This window comes from Teleopsis dalmanni, chromosome 2 (genome assembly GCF_002237135.1).
Source record: "Teleopsis dalmanni isolate 2A chromosome 2, ASM223713v2, whole genome shotgun sequence".
Classification (NCBI taxonomy): domain Eukaryota; kingdom Metazoa; phylum Arthropoda; class Insecta; order Diptera; family Diopsidae; genus Teleopsis; species Teleopsis dalmanni.
This window is the reverse complement of record NC_051847.1, coordinates 184,993,460-185,014,688: the sequence shown is the minus strand read 5'-3', so window position 1 is coordinate 185,014,688 and position 21,229 is coordinate 184,993,460. Positions and strand designations below refer to the sequence as shown.

At 28.6% G+C, this 21,229-nt stretch overlaps 1 pseudogene; it reads right to left on the bottom strand.

Moving 5' to 3' along the window:
* Positions 1 to 5,119: 5,119 nt before the first annotated feature.
* LOC119676358 overlaps positions 5,120 to 21,229 on the bottom strand; it is a 23,282-nt pseudogene continuing 7,172 nt past the window's right edge.

Here is a 21,229-nt window from a genome sequence, read left to right as displayed (position 1 = left end):
TAATATTCAGTATAATAATTTTATATATGTTATAAGTATCTGTTAAAAGCCAGTGAAAAAAATAACAAAAAAATATTTTTTTGAGCATCTTCAGAAAACTTCAATCTAAAAAGCATCCTGAGAGTAAAGCATAGGTAATATGTTTTACTTTATATACTTTATATACCATTTCTTTTTTCCTATAAGTTTCGTAAAACAAAATTTTTTTAATCGCAAAACAGAATCTTAAGTAAATTAATTAATTGTGGAATATATATTAAATATACTTTGAAAGTATTAAAAATTAATTAAAAAGTCATCAATATTAAAGTTTATAAAACTTGATTGTTTTTAGATGTTATTTGGATTAAATTTAAGTACTTTTATATTAATTTTAATATGCACATGTACAAGTAATCCATTATGGATAGCTTCTTTTATAGGCTTAAAATCTTTTAATAATGTTATTTCAATTTATTATATATTGTAATCGAAACCTTAGTTATTTACTGTGTTTAAATGCGATTAAAAACTCATTTTGAAACGCAACCAAATTGGTTTAAATGAGTGCCAATGCATGTATATCGGAATATGATTTTGACTTTATCAAATCCACATAAGTGTGTATGTGTTGTAGTATAAAATACTTAATATAAATTTATATACTAAAATTAGTTTATTTTTTGGATTATTATGTGTCCCCAGTTGATGAGCCTAACATGCAACTATAAGCACTTAAGTGATGTGTAATAGTGTAAATATCCGTAGGAATTGCCTGTAGCAACAAACACATAACATATAACAAACTACAATAAATACGAGTACAACAACATGAAACTACAGAAGTAATAGTAGAATGAAGTGGTGTACTGAATAAGGCAGTGCAACTCTGATATGCTGCCGTAACGCCGTAACGCATAGCAACTTAATTCTATGAAAATGATTAAAATCAAGAAACATGTCGCATTTTGACGCAGCTAAACATGCAGAGAATATGCCATGTCACATACCGAAATTTATTGCACCAAATGCAGATGCACGTAAACGTAAACATAAGCGTAAGAGTCTGAGTCTGAGTTTGAGTGGCTCACATGCACTCAAATGCAATAAGGATATTTATGCAACTGACGATGGCTATAAATATACTTCGATATGTTTATAAGCAATAATATTGAATACTATCGAATAATATAGAATATGCATTTACGATAAATATTCCACAACGTGTGTCGCATGTGTTTGCTTTTGTGTTTAGTTGAGTGCAGCAACTGACGTACGTTAGTTGACAAAATTCGTTAGTAAACATTAATTATAATTTAAATTACGTTATTAGCAAAGTGAGTAGTAGTGCATAAAACTGAAATATAAACATTTAATGTAGAAAAAAAATTTGAATAATAATAACTAACACAAAATACATTTTAACATATTGAAAGTGTTTAGAATTATTACAAAATACAAACAAAAGTAAATTATTTTTATTATTAATATCCTTTTTGTTTTTTTTTGTTTTTTTTTTGTGTTTCACATTGAATGCTCTTATTTATTTTACACAAGAGATTAAGGAAAGATTTATTGCACATTATTATATTAAAACATGTCGCCATGCAATTCAAACAAACAAGGAAACTGAACGCTAATACTATAACATAAAACTACTAACACACTCACATACATACATGCAACTACATGTCCTTGCAGTTGCATGCACGCGGCATTCAGTGCTTGCAATGCACGGCAGTGGACGTGCATTATTTGGCATGCCATTACGGCTTTGCAGTGAATTGTGAAGTTGATCGACGTAAGCGATATGGTTTGGCTTTGCTTTGAAAATGCTTGAAAAGTGCTATTAAAGTGCATGCATCCTTTTCCTGCTGTCCTAGCTTTGTTTTTGTTTGCTTATGATAAACATTATTATCATGTGTGCATAAAAGTTTATTTAGACGTACTGTACAACTATACCACACGTGCGCCTGTGCGTCTGCCGACCTCAATGCAGAAATCTTACAAAGTGCGTTTTTCTTCTATGCTCTTTACATTTATATAGTGAAATATAATAAAAACCATGTTTAAAAAAGAAACCATTGTACTTACTTATTTTAAGAAGTTTATATCAAAGGATACTACCATTTTAATTAAAGCAATTACTTTTAATTTTATTTGCTTCATAGAGAAAGGATCTTCTTACAGTAGTGGAAATTAAAAGTAGTGGTTAGATGGATATCTTCAATGAGGTGAATGAGGCAAACTTTAAAATTAAAACTAAACTATTAAAATAAAATAATCTAAAACTATAGCTAGAGAATTAATGTGAAAACTAGGTTTGTAACTCTACACATTTACCAGTATTTGTCAGTGCACCTTTTTAAGTCTTTAATGTACAAATACAAATATTTTTTTAACTCTGCAGACGTAAAGTTTATAGAAACAAACATCCTTAATTGACTATTTTAGAACTGTGTATATAATTAGAAATTTAACTAAATCGTTTATATCAAAAAATATAACTAAAAATGTACCTGAATTCAATTTAAAATGTTATTGATTGTATATATTAAATTTGTTAAAGTTATATTAATGTAATTATTAGGGTGGCTATACAAAAAAGAAAATATCAATACTAAAAACAAGAAGCTGTTATATAACCATATAATTCGACCGTCACTTCTATATGGATAGCAAAGCCTCAAACACTATTATTTACCAGCTAGAAATTGCACAAAGCCAGACTTTGAGTAGACTTTTCAAGGTACCATGGCACATTAGGACGAATGACATTCTCAAGGATCTCAAGATTGAACTGATCAAATAATACATAAAAGATATTAGCCCTGAAATTATTTAACGAAAACTGACAGGCTTACCAACACCGCATTATCGAATCTCAGAATGGTTACACGCTGCACGGGAAAGTGTGTAGATCTGGGGTCATCAGATCTCAACTAATTTCTAGAAATTTAAGACTATCAGCGAAAGGGAAGTTACTAATACAAATACGGCCTAATCTCGGCAATGGAATGGTTACTAGAAATTTTGGTACATCTTTTGTATGAGTGCACGTCACTAACGAACAGAAACTAATGTTCATGGAAGCCCACAAAGTATTTCATTGATTTTTTTTAACAACCGTTATAGTCAAACTCACTTGCTACAGATTCTCCTTATAGTCTACAAAAAAAACATTCAGGTATCATATCTTAATATGATATATATATATCAATAGATTTACATAAATCAAAATTCTCAATATAAAAAGTGAAATATTAATCTATAGTTCTTATGAAATCTATAAAAGATACTGCTCTCGGTGTTTCGTAAAAATTATATCTCTTTATTTAAGGATTAATAAAATAAATTGGTTGAGTTTAAATTAATAAATCAAACTATATAAATGAATAAATTTAAGGTTTACATCTATTTAGTTAAAAATATCTATTGTATCTTTAATAAATAAAAAGAAACAAGTATATGATTAGATTTTAATATACTTGTGGTAACAGTATCATGAAACATTGATGTCATTGTTAACTAAAATGCTTTTCAACCTAATAATGTATTTATAAGAATGCAAGAAATATATTTTAAAAAGTACGAAATTATATCGAATGCTATTCAGATGAAAAATTATAAAGAATTAAATGTAATTAAAGCTATTTATAATTATTCAAACTGTTAGGCGATCCCTAGAGATTGTCGGTATAACCTAACCTAACCAAATTTATTTATAGTTATTCAGGAAACATGTCATAGAAAGTCAACCGATTGATCAACCAAATAATTGATCAATTTTATTTTTTTCATTATTTGAAGCAACTTAATCCCTATTAGTTAGACACCACTCCTGAACAAGAAAAAAGTTTGCAGATAATAAAAGTGGTGCATCGGTTCCACTGGTGTTATTTAAAAAAGTAAACTTATATATATTTCTAAGCTTAATATTTTTTAAAATATTTTTAATGATAAAATTCTGAACCTTTTATAGGTTACCTGCCCATTTTACTTACTCGCTTAAGTAATTTTTATATTTTTGTATATAAAACTTACCTCTCTCATCCATTGTTTCGCCCTCATAGGTTCGGTGGGACATATCTTTTCCGGTGGTTATTTCGTCTTTGTGTAGATAATTGTGGTGCAGTTTTGTGCTTATACTAAATTTGTGCATAAAAGTGAGACAAATATTGTTGTTTTTACAAATAATAAAAAGTATCTCTCAATTAGTAGAAATAAGAAATAGTTAAATAGTTAGTGCAAATAGAATATAAGATTAATAGTTAATTATCTTAATGATGAATTCTTACAAAATGCTTCAAATTTAAATAAATAGTATTATTAACAGAAAATAAATTATTTTACATCAAAAGAATTTTTTTTATTTAAAATTTATATGATTTATGCCAATATTCTATTAGCGACTAAAATATAGTATATTTAAATTAACTATACTAATAAAGATTTATATACTAATAGAGTACAAATATAGGTAAAAATCGAAAGATAGTTTTTGAATTATATATAGATATGTTACATACATATATAAGTTTTATTATGAATATTTAATATAAAATCCTTTTTACATACAATTACTTTACTACTTTTTTATTTAGAATTTGAAGCATTTTTTAAGTAGTCCATAAAGTAGTTTATGGAAGGATTTGAATTTCGGAGTGTCTTTTCGTACATGCATTTGTTAGTAATGCGATTGTGCATTTTTGTGCTTTACTATCACTAATACATACAAAATGGTGCATTTTCACATACATTGAAGTTTTGCGTTGCTTAAAAACGTGCGGTGTTGAAAGAGTTGGTGCTGGAGGTGCTGGTGCAAAGGCGATTGTTGGTGCAAAATCTTCATGTTCAAAGTAAATATGACGTTTATCCTCAGCAATTTCATGAGCAACACCTGTCGAACCAACAACAACACCACCACTTAGACCAGAATTGGTGCCAGTGCTATCAACCAATACCACAACATCATCAACGTTATGCGCTAAGCCGCCATTAATATGCGGTTGAGTTGGCAATTGTTTCTGTTGCTGCTGCTGCTGCTGCTGCTGTTGTTGTTGATTGAGTTTTTGTTTTTGTTTATGTTGTTGACGCTGTAACTGTTGTCGTTTGTTACCACCAGTGGATGTGTCTTCTCCTACCTCTTTTACCACATCATCGTCGTCATCGTATGTTTGCGGACTATGCGAAGCTAATACAAGCGGATTGTTTAGGCCCCATGAAGGCGGATGCAGATAATGCGGATAATTCGAATAAATTTCGGCACGTATACGATCGTCATAGTCATCCGTTTCATCATCAGCGTCACTATCACTATCAGCGTCATTCTCATTGTTGTCAGTGGCGTAGAGTAGCTTGTTGCCGTCCGTGTTATTGCTAAAAATGTAATCAACTGTTGCGTTGTAGTTTTTGGAATACGTTGATGATATCGTGGTAATTGTTTGACCGTGTTGTCGCTGTTGTTGCAGCTGCTCTTTCGGTTGCTGCTTTTGTTTCTGTTGCTGTTTTTGTTTTTGTTTTTGCTTTAGTTTCGGTGCTAAACCGTTGGGAAAGAATATTAATCTATCTGCAAAAAGAGATTATAAAAGTGGTTTTTGTGCCAAGAAAATGAAAAATTTACAACAGAGTTGCTAAGTGAGTTACTAAAATTGCAAAAATTTTTAAAATATTTTAATAAAATTTTTCATATTTATATATTTTTATAAAATAATTGTTGAATTTTTTCTTTCACTAAAATAAGAGGATTTTAAAAATAAATTATGAGAAAGTGCAAGGTGTTGAGATTTAATTAAAATACAATAAGGCTTATTTGTTAAGTCCTCTAATAAAAACAAAAATATATACAATGATAATTTTTATATATCATAGTTGATAAATAAACAAAACATATGGTAATTAACAATAGTTAGCAAAACTAACTTGATTTAAATAAATGTGCTTTAGATATATATAGTGATTTGTAACTATCTACTTGCACTTAAAAATGCTGAATATGAATACAGTATGTCATTCAAAGAGGTATTGTTAAGAGTGAAGTTAAAGTTATGTGAAAAGATAGTGTAAGTTTTTAAATAAATTATAATAAAGAAGAAGTTTGCATATTTTCTTAAAATAATGAAATAAAATTTTTGCTTGATTTCAGAATACTAACATTTATCATAGAGATAACAAGTTTCATAAATTTTAAGGAAATTATTTTTCTATTATTTTTATTGATTTCATTAATTAATCTGAATTTTATATTAATATTCGTATAAGGAGATTTAATGGAAATTTTTTATTTAAAGAAATTTTTGCCATATATGGACCAAAGGAAGACTTATTTTTTTACTGTTTTTACAAAGCATGGTAAGATCGCAATATTCTGCTTAACGAACATAGCATACTTATAAAAATGGAATATTATTTTTGAAAAAGTCTTAATTTATGGCAACAATTTGAACTTATTTATTTGTAGCAGTTTTACATGGCTAATTATTGTTTAAGACATAACCTTAAAAAAAAGGACTCTAAAGTCTTTAAAAAAAACTGTAAATTACGTTTAATAGTAGACATTTAGCTAGAGCCTGACTGGAGAGATCTTAAGAGCCTGGCTAGAGAGGTCTTAAGAGCCTTGCTGGAGAGGTCTTAAGAGCCTTGCTGGAGAGGTCTGCTTTCAAAATTACACAAAACATTATATTTACACAAATTTTGTATTTATCATCAATACATCATAACTATTAAAAAACATATGTTTTTTTATTTTATTGAAATAATCTAGAGGACACCTTAAAATGTGTTTAAAATGTATCGACTAAGACCGACAGTCTCATGGCAAATGCAATTGATGACTATATTATACTCTTTTATTATAGAGAGGTTTCGAAAAGTAGTGAACTGCAGTAACAATATGTTTTTTATATTATTTGAATTAGTTGAATATTTGGCAAACCATACAGCCGTTGCGAGTGCGAGTACGAGTGCCAAATACCCATCATAAGTGGTCTTGGAAATTATTTCTAATATATAATTATTCGTAAAGTTTTTCTTTTGAGACAACAACTAATCAGTGTTCAACTCGTGCTCTACCAAATTTAAATCTCTTTTATTAGACATATTATATGTAGTGTTATATCACAATTATCAATTTCCTACTTTTATTTTTTATTTGTTTGGTTTTTGGGTGCCTAAATTAAAAGATATTTATTTTACTGTAGATATTATAACAAATTCATACAAAAATATATCTATTAACTTCTAATAGGCACAAGGTCTGATATTTAATAATGAACAACATTGTTTTGACATGACGTGACGGGCACACGTAGCCTCCACATCCTGATCAAATTTAACTGGAAGTTTTTCTCTCTCCATTAATTTCAATTTTTTAATTTACATTGAAAACAACAATAAATTCAAATTTGACTTTCCTGATCATGACTTTCCATATAAATATACTGCGGAAATAGTCTGTTCTAACTAAACAGCATTTATGGCAAAATGTTCTATTAATTTTTTTTGAGAATTTAAAAAGAATGCGCTGCAAGGGGAGTAACTAAAATTGTGCCGGGAGGTGGATATACTAAAAAATATTTTCTTTTGGTGATGTTTTTGCTATGTAAATTAAATTGTCGGGGGTATCTATCTAACCTTTTGAATATACCACTATGTGCGACTTTAACACTGACATATACTACTGAACAAAATCGTAAAAACTCTCTTTCGCCAATATATGAAATATCACTTGAGAGATTTTACTATGATTTTATTATTAATCTAAATTTATTGATACAAAACATTTGACTACAAATGATTAAATACAGTCTTAGGCAAGATACTTAAAGCCAAGAGTAATTGATCCATTCCTATTGTTATTTCATTATGCTTCGCTTTACTGATGCAAAAAATCATGATAATATTTAAATATAATTTTTTTTTGTATTGAATACTTGAGACATACTTCTAAAGTTATCTCTACAGATATTTAATAAGTAGAGTTCATATGAATTTTACTCAGACTAAAAAAATGTATATTAACATAACCAGCATTAACAGAGTATGTACGTTTAACATACTGGTAGCAAAATTTCATATTAACAATGTTAAGAAAATAAAAACAACTCAAAAGGAAATTTTCTGAAATATAAATAAATAGATTTATTTAAAATATAAAAATATTAAATTGTATATAAATACTAAAAAGAATTATAGAAAAACTAAAGTACATAAAATAAAAAATTTTAAATATAGAGTTTAACTATAAAAAAAAGTTCAAGAAATATATGCAAATCTGTATTTAAAAAAAAAATTTTTGAGCCGTTAAGTGTTATGGAAAAATATGTTTTATTTTTTTTTTCTATTCAAAATTTTTAACTGCAGACATGAATCATAATAAGAAAGCTTATGAAAATGTTTATTTAATCATATCACAAATTTGAAGTACTATTTTATGCATAGAGATTCCTTAAGATGTTAGCATAAAGCGGAAAAGCTTTAGATTCTTTAGACTAAGTGGAGACTGTGTGAAGTTTTCTACACACAGAAAAGAGTGAAATATGCAAACTAATAAAATGTATGTGCAAAAAAGCAGTACAGTAGTGGTAATAGTAGTAGTAGTAGTAATAGTAGTAGTAATATTAGTAGTAGAGTATAGTAGTAGGTGTACTAAGACGCATGAGATACATGAAGATTGTGAAATGTGCAGAGCGATTACAACTGAAGCTTAGTAATGGGTGAAATGTGTGAAAAGTGAAGAAAAACACTGCTGGATACTTTTTCTTACTCAAGTTTGAGTTGATGCAGAAGCGTGCGTTTTTTGGTTTGATTTGAGCGATTTAAGATTAAAATTAATATGAAAAAATCAAAAAAAAAAAAATAACATTAAAAAATATACCAAAATGAAGTTTAATATTTAAAATTTCAAAATGGAAAATTAAAATTTAATTATTAATAATAAATGATAAAATTTGTTGTTTAACAAGGTTGGTAATAAAAAACGTAATAAAAAGAAAATTAAAAACACTTATATGTGTTTTCTTTTGTTATTCTACAAAAAAAATTTTTATTTCTTTACCAAATTTTACTCAGTTTTGCTTAGTTCCAGTTTTAAGTAACTTACCCACACATGGATTGTGATTAACAATATTAAAAATACGATCACAGCGTTTTTTCATATGATTATTTGGACAAATGCAGCCAAACATAGGTGATAAGCGCAAATTTGTCCAGGAATCATGGCAGGCGTCCCTGAAATATATCAACAAAAACAAATTAAAATTTTTTTTCAAAAAATTCTAACAATTTTTTATTATATTATTTATTATACTAATATTTTATTTTTATTTAATTATATATTATTATTATATATTACTATATTATATTATTATTTTATTATATTATATTATTTAGTTTGGCTTTCGAATAGTAGTGAATTGCAGTAACAAAATTTTTATTCATTTTTAAATAATTGAATTTTTGGCTGTTTTGAGTATTGCTAAATACCTATCATCAGCAGTCTTGGAACTATTTCTTATATGTAGTTATTCGTAAATAATTAAGGCTGCAAGTACCAAGAGTTGTACTCGTACCCTGCCAAATTTGAAGCTCAGAGTCAATGTTTATTTGCCAACTGACCTAAAACCGTACTTGATTTGTGTGTTCAAACATGGAATTTGCCATTTTTTATTAAAAACATTATTATTAAGTAAAATAGCCACTACCATCATAACTGATGTTAATAATAATAATAAAAGGTATTCGTGAAAATTGCCCAACAGCCGGTACTGCGGCCAGAAGAGACCTATTGTACCAGTTTCACTATTGATTAAACAAAGCCCCTTAAAGCTTTGTGAATAAAGTCTAGAACTAAATCTAGAGAAGAGTTCTTAATCTGTTCTGGTGACAGAAATTCCTTATGAAACAGGTTTCTTCTGTGCGTTATTAAAGCTGGACAGTCACAAAGAATGTGCATGGTTGTTTCCTCATCTTCGAGGCATAATCTGCATTCCGAGTTAGCAGATAATTGTAGTTTATGAAGGTGATATTTCAGACCATAATGACCTGTAATGAAACCCGTTATCATCCTTAAATTACATTTTGAGAATTTCAGAATGTTTTTGTAGGAGTAAGGTGTTATCAGTGCTTTGCTTTGCCTGAGTCCTGGAAAGTTTACCCAGTACTCTAGCCGCATATGATTTTCCATTTCCTTGATAATCTGTTTTGTACTAGCCCAGTTTATTCCACAAAAGGGTTGAGGGCCTATAAAAGCAGTTTTTGATGCAGTTCTGGCAAGCTCATCAGCTTTTTCATTTCCCAAAACTCCTCTGTGGCCCGGAACCCAGTAAAGGTTTACCTTATTCCGAGCTGCAAGTGATTGCAGAAGATCGTAACACTCAAGGACCTGTTTTGATTTGAAAGTCCAAGAAGAAAGAGCTGATGTTAGAATTAAATTTTATACTTTTTATTTAGTTTAAAATACCATAGAAGTATAAAATCATATTTAAAAAATGTAATTAACAAATTAGTGTAAAAAATCTGTTGATTAACTTATGCAGCTTCATCTCATTAAGAGATAAATTATAGTAAGATATTATGAACATTTTGAACTAATGGATTGCGATTTTATTTACGTATGTACGTTTTAGTTTTAAATTTTAATTATGAATATGAATACAATACAATGCAAACATAGGTGATAATGGCTTTAAAAATGTAATTGAGCAAAAGTACTGCGTTCCAGAAGCACTCCGCATGATAAGGGAATATAAGCATCCCCTGATGTACGCAGAGTCATTACGTATGCCCACGATTGCACAGTTCTAGCTAAGTACCAGAACCCCACATCATTCTACAACAAGATGAATTCCTTGTTGATAGAAATCATTACGATTAACCAACAAAATTTTTTTTCTTTCTTTTTACTTCCTGGACTGAGAAAGTTTTCTTGGCTTTGCACATCAATATTTGAGAATTCAGAATTACCACTACCACCCACCCTAAAATTCTATGTGTCATGTTTAGTAGAGTCCTCACTCCAAGATACATTCGGCGATTTCTTTTTTCATATCATGAATATAACCAAATTTATTGAAATGGAGCTAATATCAGTAACGTCGAATATAAATGCGGTCTTACAGCTTTCTACATAATAGCAGTATTCTCTTCAAAACCACACTGGCACTGCAAAAATTACTGCTCCAAAGCACACATATACTTGACTCCAATTGATCTTTGCACCCGCCCCGTAGAAATGGCATGGTTCCACCGCTTTGATTTTGGTTGATTTCAATCAGGTCCACCCATTTTCTATTCATTCCTACTCCTAAATAATTCGGTCTCCTCACACTTCGCCATAACTCATCCAAATCCTAATCTATGCTATTACCAACAACATAAGGTAACAGTTGCGTGCTACTACATTCAATACAATTCGACTGTTGCTACAGTAGTTCTAGTTATTATTATTTATATTCTTGGAAGTTATTTGCTTTACACTAGTTTTTGAAAAATAATATGAAGAACGAAACTTCCATAACAGCTGATATTTAGTGACTGATTTGCAAATAAACAATATTTGACCATAACACTTCCAGATAAAAGAATTAGCAAATTAAGAATAATGAAGCTAACTTTATAGATAATGCATTAAACAACTTTTATATATTAAAATAAAAATCTTGAAGATACCATCATAACATTTTCTATTTGTATTAATATTTATTGAAAGATATAATTAAAGAAAACTAGAATTATAACATAATAATGTCATTTGATATAAAACAAGATTATAATTCTCATGAAGTTTTTGAATTCTAACACATATATACGACTGAATTCATAAAACGGCATGTATTGTTAATATTAAATGTTGCTTATGATTATCTATTTAGTTTGTGTTATAAAGAAATTTTTTAAAATTAATAAAATTGTTATTAAATTTTAGATTATATACGTATTTATATACCTACTATGAGACAGTTAAAGGGGTAATTGAATTTTCGTCTCCTAGTTGTGGCAACATTTTGAGGGTGCTTATGGAATTATTTTAACAACCATATAGAGTTTTTTTTTTATTATCTTTATTTTTTTTTATCTTTATTTTTTTTTATTATCTATATGCTTCTTTTTATTATCTTTATTTTTTTATCTATATTTTTTTATCTATATTTTTTTATCTATATTTTTTTTTTTATCTTTATTTTTTTTTTACTTTATTTTTTTTTTTCTCAAATGTATTTTCAAAACTTGGTTTTCAAACCAAAAGTTATCCTTTAGAAGTTCTTTAAATCTACGAGATGTCTGATAAATAATAAATGATAGAAATAGAGTTGAATCTCAACGTTGACAAAATTAACATCAAATATGTTTTATTAAGAAAATATGTAAGTATGACTCGTATTTAATATTTAGCATAACTTATAAATAATATGTTAAAAGAAAAAATTTAATATAAGAAAGACGTAAGAAGAAGAAAAAACTTATATTTTAAAGAAAATAAATTCATTAGTTAATCACTCTTAAAGAAGGTAAAGTTTTTATTAAAACTTTTTGTTAATTATTGTGATTAGAAAATATCCTTTCCATGTAGCTAAACTGCTATATTCAAACATGACAACTTCAACGCTTTTCTTTAATTTCACAATATTTTCAATTTTTAAAGCATTTAAAATTGCAAAAATATGTACAAAATTCTGTGGCCAAAACCAACAAAAATTCAGTTTCTAACACTGACTTTCAACTTCATGGATATGCAAACTTGCCTGCATCTCTTGAGGCTATTGTCAAATAAAAATGCTGCATTATCAATGATAATTGATTTTTATTGTTGAAAATTCATTGAAAATTTGTTGAAAATTCGTTGAAAATTTCTTAAAGATCCAAAAAGGAAAGCCAAAGCAAGAGACTATGTGTGGAAATATAATTGCTTCCATGCAGAGTTATGCATTTTTGATGATATTTAAAGGCGTTGATAATTAAATTCGACGTATAGATGTAGACTGCTTTCAATAAAATATACATGCATTTTACATATGAACTTCCTTCAAGCTAATTTCATCAAGTTTGAGTATATGAGTAACATAAGCTAATACTTAAAAATTTACTAGTGAGAAGTTTAGGGTTCAATTAAGTAGTTTCAAAACTTAGAGTTCTTACTATAAAATAAATTAATATTTATAGTAAGAAAATAATTCATTTTCTATTTAATAAAATTCTTCAAATTTTCTTTTGCAACAGTCTTGTGCTTACTAAAATATTCATACTGTTAGTCATTAAGGACATCTGTGAGTAATTTGTAGTTAATTCTGCTCATAAGAGTTCCTGATTGTCTATACATCTCTAACTGAAATGTTAATGAGGTTTAATATTTCTCTATTCTAGGTTCTCGGTCGGAAAATAGATGTCCTGGTCGACATCTATTACGTAACTGCGTGGTAGACAAGCTGACAGGACGGTATGCTTTAGATGATCATTCCGAACGTCTTAAAACATCTGGGCATATCATTGACAACATGCAGGCTGAATTCTTTCTGTGTTGAGCAAATTAGTAAAATATGGGAACACTTAACGATATGCAGGCTACTCTATGCAAGTTGGCCGCGTTATTTTAAGAAGAAATCTAGTATTCTCGTTAAAATGCCCGATAACGACATCAATCTTGTTGTTAGTTGATGGATTACATTCGATTAGAGAACCATTTTTATAATGTTGAATCATTCATGTTGCAGTTTTAGAGAGGACAATAAGAGTGCATCACATTTGCTTTGTTACAGTCCAGCGCAAGCACGGCTCCTATTTATTATTTTAGGAGCTTCGTTTTTTAAGTATCTTGTTCAATTCTATGTCTTCCCACCAACAAACATTATTAGTTTTGCCAAAAATTTTAGGTAGTTTTTACACCTCAGTGTTTTTCTTTATACGATAACACAATGGGTCAATAGACTTATGTGAATCCTTAGGCTCGCCGGTATAACCCAACGTAACCTACTTAAATAGTTTTGAAAATATATTTTCATGTTATATCGAAAATTACTAATAACTTTCAATAAAGTAAATTCCAACTGCATGACTTTTCTGTAAAGAACATTTTAAGCTTTTTCAAATATTCAAGTTGAAAGTTGGTTTTTTAACCTCTGGTTTATTAACTATTCTTATACACAGGGCTAAAAGGCCTAAGTGGAATACGTTTAAGGTTCGCTGGTATAACATAATCTAATATGACTATTACAAAATTTTGACATTTATAAAATACACAATTTGTTTAAACACTTGAAATATATTAGGTGATATAAATAATAAAAGTATCCGCCATTTTTTATTACTAGGGAGTGTTGATATCCATATATATGGTAACATTAACAAATATACTTCTATTTAATTTATATGGACACCAAGGTATTGACCTTCTAGTGACAAAAAGTGGCGAATACTTATTATTACTTATTATTTTATATATGTATACTTATATATATCATATCTTATATATACTTTATGTATTTCTTTTTACATATAAGTTGAAGTTTTTCGAACAGTAGTTAACTATAACAATAAAAATTCATTTTACATTATTTTGATTAATTGAATTTTTGGCTGACCATACAGGTGTTTCGAGTATTGCCAAATACCTATTATCAGTGGTCTTGGAAATAATTCATGTATTTAATTATTCGTAAATAATTTTTTTGAGACTGCAAGTACTCGTGCCCTGCCAAATTTGAAGCTCAGAGTCAGCGCACCTTATTGTATTACTTTATATTCTCTCTACTTAATTGTTCATCTTATATCCAATCCTTTAAACTGGATTAATTATTTTATATGTTTACTTTATGTACATATTGTATATTATATATAATTTATATACATATTATATTTTATATATATGTCATTATTTTTTATTATTATTTCTCACCAGATGATGTTGGCATTCACACATATGGCAAACTAATTAATATATTCTTTTCTTATTTAAAACCTTAACTTTTAATAGTGTAAATTATTCCACATAGGTTAAATTTATATTATTATATTTCCACTTCTCACTGCTAGGAATTGTCATTACAAATTAAATAAATTCGTTGCATTTTATGTTACAAATCCGATTCGTTCGTAATTCTAAATTTAATTTAAATCCTTTTATTTGAAATTGATTTTATTTTTTGTGCTTGCACGTACCTGCTTTCCATTTTGCATTTATTGTCTCTCACTTTACAGTGCATTTTAAAGTCCTCGAACAATTTCAAGCATTTCCGCTCCTGTTGACAAACTGATAATGCATGATTGCATGTAGGCAATGCATCAATCGGATAAGGATCCTTCTCAGCTGGAAAGAAAAGAGGAAATAAATTTACTAACATACAGACTTTTATATGCAACTAACTTAATTTTATCTATATACGTATATATGTAGTGTGTTATTTTTTTTGTCGATGTATTTTAAAGGAGTGCATAATAATTATTTGCTTTACATGCATGTTAAAGCCGACTTAACATGTAGAATGATGCGCTTATGGCTTATATTGGTATACTAGAGCTTTGCCATAAGTAGGATTAAACTTCTTTTGAATTTTATAGATAATAAACTTATAAATTCATACATATATACGTAAGTCAAAAGTAGCAATAATAAAAAAAAAATAGAAAAAATAACAACAATAAATAAATATGCAATAACAATTTTCTTCTACACGTCATGGCTCACAAAAAACGCACCTACAAACTGAAGCGCACTTAAGAACGGATTTTCAAATAAAACAATAAATCGCACAAAGTAAAAACAACAAAAAAAAATACAAAATAACAAAAAAATAATAAAAAATAATAAAAAATAACAATGGAGCCTGTAAGTGGCAAGGGAAAGCATAACAGGGAAGCGGAAAGTATGATTGCTGTACTTTGAGTGATGCTCAAAACTACTTAAGAATATTTCAAAGCACGGAGACGACGTTTGCAAATCTTTTGTTCCATTTATACTTCAAGTATGACGCCACGTCTTACACATCACCATATCGAACACACACATACACACACACACAGAGAGAAACGTGTATGCATATTCTGCATGCGGACTCGCACCCACAAAACTGCTCTGCTCACACTTATGTTTTCACTCATACATCATTTACTTCACAACATTCGTATGCGTTGTAGCCAACTAAAAACAAAATGGAGTCATAAAACAGCGAAACTGATTTTTTTCTCAATGTTCCTGCCATACTCGCTCGTACTTTGTACAAATTCGCATATTACTCACGTGATGTGTGCTTTGTTGTTGCCACACGAGACATTATTGCTGTGAGAGTGTGTGTGTGTGTGTGTTGGTGCTTGCTTGTGCATTTTATATTGGTTGTGTGCGCGCAAGTGTTGTTGGTAGTGTAATCGTTGATGCAGTCCCTACGCAGTTGACTGATTCTTTTCCTCTAAACTTAAAAGTTTATTGTAATTTTAAGCTGAAGTTTCTATGCACTTATAAATGCGAATCAGCAAAGCAGGGATTCACAGCACATCACTGATGTGCATTTTATACAAAATTGAAAAGTTTTTTCCCCCAAAAACTAAGGAATAAAGCAAGCACTTTTCTACACATAATTTTTTTTTTATTTTTTATTTTTTTTTGAATATTTCTTGTTTTAGTGAGTTATTTTTGCATGCTAGAGAACCCACATTTGTATCTGTGAAAAAAGCATATTTTGTGCAGCATCGCGAATTATATTGTTGCCTTTAACATTTTATTATTCGCATTGTTTAAACCGCTCACAGCTAGCGCGTCTCTAAGTTGCTTGCTTCGACATCGCCTCCGTCTTTGCAGCATCCTCGCGGAGTCTTCTTATTTTATAATAATAAATCTTGGAAAGTTTTACGCAAATGCTTAACCCATAATGGCGGTGTGCTTAACGTTTGCGGCATTGTTGCAGGTGAAATATATTTTTCATATGCTGCAGTCGTGATTGTTCAGAGATTGAAGGTACTTGCATGTAGAGTTGTATGTGGAATACTTAAGTCGCCAGGAGGGCTGAAAATAGTGCTGCTCAATATGCTGAATATTAAATCATTTGCGTATATAATCAAAAATTTTCTGATACTAATTTTATGTGTAGCAGCACAAAAGATATTTCCTTAATATTTTTAGAGTATCTTGTAGTATATTTGAAAACTATATATATAAATTTATTAATCACTGAACGTATAGTAGTAAATACCTTTTACTAAAGAAATGCTTTAACTGTAAATATATTTTAAAATATAAGTTAAAAAGTACAAGTAATTCAATTAAAGGTTTTTAATTAAAACTTGATTTAATTTTCTTTAACAATTCAATGATGCATTTGGGCATATACTTTTTTTAATTTGATTAAAAAAACAAATTACTGCACACCGGAGTGGCTATCATTTTATCACAAAATACAAGCAAAAAAAGCAAAAACATCAGTCTATGCATCCAACTGTCAATTTGCTTCCAAAAAAGCAAAAACATCAGTCCATGCTTCCAACTGTCAGTTTGATAAAGGCTTGGATTAAATATTGTGATTTTTTAATTTTGATTTATATTTTATCGATAAATTTTCGAACAGTGACTACTAATAACATTTACCCATGTTTACAAAATAGCCAGATATATGATAAAAAAACTGATCGACTATATATTGATCCGTAACGATACTACTTTGAACTCCTTAAAACCTGTCAAAAATGCACATATTACTTCATACATGTGTATGTCATTAGCAAGTTTTCAGAAGAAGTTTTCAGAAGTAATTCAACCCAATATCAGGAGCGAAAATAATTTTTCTTAAAATTACAACTTCTCAAATATAGATAAGATTAGATAGAATTTAAATGGGTTGGGAACTTTTTACCACGTCACTGCATCCTTTATTAAATCCTTTAAGGATTTAAGAATCCACTTAAGGTTCACAGATAAGTAGCAGCTAAAAATTCCATTATGATCCCATTATGAAGATATTTCTTTAACACCTGGTTCGTTGTACTTTCTGCATTGCTGGTTATATTAAGTTTATTTATTATATAAAGGTAATAATAATAATAACTTAATAACGACAAGCGAGCATCGAAGGACTAAAAAGGACCCAAGTCGTTTCGTGGTCTACTTCGGCTAATCCTTCACTTCAGTGAGACCACTTGCTGGACGATGCGCTGTCCAAACTTCCCACAATATATATAATATATTATATAAAGGTAGATAAAAATTATAAATTTTAAAAGAAACGTTGAATAAAAACGGCGGTTTAAAATTTTGCATCGAAAAATTTTTTATGTATAGTTACACATAGCGTATGAGTGACTTTTCATTAAAAGAGTAATGCAATGTTTGTATATAATATAAATTTTGAAAGGTTTTAAAAAATAAAAAAAAGATTTTTTAAATGTGTTTTTGTATTTTTTAAATGTTTGATACACAAAATTAATATCTTCCATTTTTTTAATATATACTTTTTTATGCAGGCACTATAAAAAAATTATTACAAATTATTTAAAAATTATTTAAAATATTTTAAAAATTTTTTGAAAATTATTTAAAAATTATTTAAAATTATTTGAAAATTATTTAAAATTATTTAAAATATTTTTAAAAATTTTTTGAAAATTATTTAAAAGTAACTTAAAAATATATATAAATTGGATAATATACAAGTTTAAGAATTTTTTTCAAACATACCTTTTTTAAGCACAAAACCGCAGGGATGATCGAATAAAAAATCCCGAAAATGATTGCAATCAGGATCCATACCAGGTTCTTTACATAGGCAGGTTGGACGAAAGAATTGAAAAGCCTGCAGAGTTCTAAGTGCGGCTTGACATTTTGTAACAGTTACCGTACTGCAGGATACTGAAAACAAAATAATAAATATTTACTAACTTAAATATGATTTTATTTATTTAATTCAAGTAAAATTTAAAAATGATATATTTAAATAATAATGCAAATATTCTTTACATATTTATTGTATTTAGTTAACATTAATAACTTTGTTCACAGTATTTACATTGTTGAATTTTAATAATATGTTTATGTATATATGTAAAATTATAAACTAATTAAATAAATAAATAAATGAACTTCATAAGAAAATATAATTTATTTTCACTAAAGTTTCATTTACAGTATCATAAATAATTTTATTGTAATTTATATTTCTGACATCTAATAAATGTTATGGAGAAAATAAATTATATAAAATATAATCAAGAATCTACTGACAAAGTGGTGAGTTAATAGTTTTTCATGTCATTACGAAAAGTAGTTAAAGTGTGAAAAATTACTTTCGTAAATCATATCATGTACGAGTAAATAATTGCTTTTGATATTTGAACTTCCTCTTATACACAAAAATGTTTGTATTAATAGTAAAAGTATTTACTTAACAAGAGCGATATAGATGAAGGCGCAATGTAAGGAGTGGAATGTATGAAAGTATTATTTTGTAAAAAAAATAACATAATATAGTATATTATATAAAATATATAAAATCCATTCAGTTATGCTCACAAGCCAAAGTGTCAGCTATCTGTGCTAAAATAAGTTGAAAAAATAATGTGTGATAATAATGTAATAAAAATATAATTACAAAAATATATATATATTTAGAATAAACATATAATGTAAGTAAACATAAAATAGAATTCGACAGTGCTATCTAACTGCACTCAAAATATGAAATAGGAATGAGAAAAGGTCACTATATGAAACCAGTGTATATATATTTATAATGTTATAAACTGTTTATAAAAACATCCTACTTCGTTATGTCCATGTGTCAGAGTGCCAGCGATCTGTATCAAAAAAGTTATTGCAATAATGTAGGATGTAATATATAATTAAAAAGTGTTACCCAACTGCACTAAAAATATGATATAGGAAGAAGAAAAACCACAATGCTATAGAAACACTCTATTTAGCTATGCCCACAAGCCAAAGTGCCAGCTATCTGTACCAAAATATGAGAAAATATTATTGTAGAAAGCCACTGTATATATATTAACAATGTTTTCAACTGTTTATAGAAACAACTTTAAAGCAATTTCATTTCCTAGGTCATAATTTTCTACAGTTCTAACTTATCGCTTCCAAAAGCCAAGCATAATTTTAATACACTTGCTTTGCAAGACAATAATAATCACAAATCAGCAACAAGTGACAATTTTCACAGGCATTCATCATTTTTATGCCTGCAACGGTTGTCATAAAAACCATTTCACGTTTTTTTTATTTTTTGTTTATTTTTGTGAGGCTACACCGTTATCGCTACCGCTACCGCCACTGGCGCTGTTATTGTTGTTGTCATGATTGATATTGTTTTCGTTTTGATTGTTATTGTTGCACATTCGCACTGTTTTATGAAGTTAACTCATAAATATGAAAAAATAACTAAAAATTATTAATGTTTCTCTTATTTATGCCTCAACACTTCGAGTGTTCCGCTTTTCGTTTGAACTCTTCAACTGCTTACTTCCCTCCAACTGCCATCAGTATGTTGGTATAGTATACCCCATCAGCAGACAGCCAGCAATTCGATGACAACATTTTTAGTTGCCGCCATTCGTTTTGTTTCCGGTTGTTGAAGTTACTTGTACTTGCATTGGTTCAATGATTAAAGGATCTTATGTTTTTTATTGTTTCGATAGGAAACAATAAACAGCCCCCTGACGTGCTGTTGTTGTTGTCGGTATTGTTGTTGTTATTGTCCTAGTAGTGGCATTTCGTTGGTTTTGTTGACAGCAATGATACATATTGGCGTATCATTTTTTTTAGCTTTTCGATTTTATAGCCATTTTTTATTTTTTATTTATTATTGTTTTCGATTTTTATTATAACAACGACGACGACGACGACGATTACTACTTCCATTGCTGCTGGAGCTGGAGCTGGTGCTGTTGCTGCTGGTAGTGTTGTTACTAGTCTTGTTGCTTTTGTCCTTTCTGTGCAGTCCTGTTTCAGGAGCAATTCAGTGAAATGCCGGCGCACGAAATTGTGCGTGAAAATAAAAGTTTTAATTAACCGAACTGCCAATTTGATTGGCTATTTTTGAACATTTTTATTTGTCTTTAATGTTTTTACTGTTTTTTACTGTTCTTACCATTTTTTATTTATTCATTTTTATTATTTTTTTGTCATTTTTGTTGTCACTTTTGTTGTTGATGTCGTTTGTTTGCTTACTTCCTTACTTCAACGGGAACTCTTAGTTTATTTATTGGATTAATAATAAACAAAAAATGGCAAATTGGATTTTTATTTGATTCCGAATTGTGCGTGACA